The sequence below is a fragment of the Pteropus vampyrus genome, unplaced genomic scaffold (assembly GCF_000151845.1).
Source record: "Pteropus vampyrus isolate Shadow unplaced genomic scaffold, Pvam_2.0 Scaffold664, whole genome shotgun sequence".
Classification (NCBI taxonomy): Eukaryota; Metazoa; Chordata; class Mammalia; order Chiroptera; family Pteropodidae; genus Pteropus; species Pteropus vampyrus.
Genome location: NW_011889445.1, coordinates 83,956 through 84,794, shown reverse-complemented (window position 1 = coordinate 84,794; position 839 = coordinate 83,956).

The window sequence follows — 839 nt, the reverse complement described above, 5'->3', positions numbered from 1 at the left end:
CTTAGAAAGAATGTCCAGAATAAGGAAATCAAAAAGACTGCTGTGATCTGAATGTTTGTGTCTCCCCAAAATTTAGTAGTTGAATCCTGATACTCACAGGTGATGGTATTAAGAGATAAGGCTTTTCAGATTCATGCTCTAATAGAAGAGAGTCAGAGAAATCCCTTTCCCCGTCCACCATGTGATCACATGGCGAGAAGGCACCATCTGTGAACCAGGAAGCGAGCCATCACTAGACACCAAACGTGCCAGTGTCTAGATCTTGGACTTCCCATCCCCCAGAACTATGAGAAATCAATTCCTGTTATTGATAAGCTACCCATTCTACAGAAATTTGCTATAACAGCCCAAACGGACTAAGAGAAAAAATAGATCAGCATTTACTTAGAAGGAGTTTCATGGGGGAAAATGTTGAATAACTGCTGATGGGTACAGGTTTCATTTTGGGGAATATGTACCATTGCAAAATTGATTGTGCTGATATTGCATAACTCTGTGAATGTACTAAAAACCATTGAAAGGTATGCTTGAAAAGAATGAATTGTATAATAAATGATTTATATCCCAACAAGGCCGATACGTAAAAATAAACAAAATCAAATGGATCCACAATATTTACGGTTTCTGGACACAGTCTGGATTCTCCAAAACCTTCATACTACACTAAAAATCATAAGATCAAGAGTCATAATGTCGTTCTGACTTTTGTGTTACATAACTAGACGACATAGTGACTTATCTTTCATATTTCTTTAGGAGAACCTAGTTAGTCCTTCTTTCATTTATATATTTACACCATCCTTAAATTACTATTATCACTTTAGAATTTGGCACAGAGT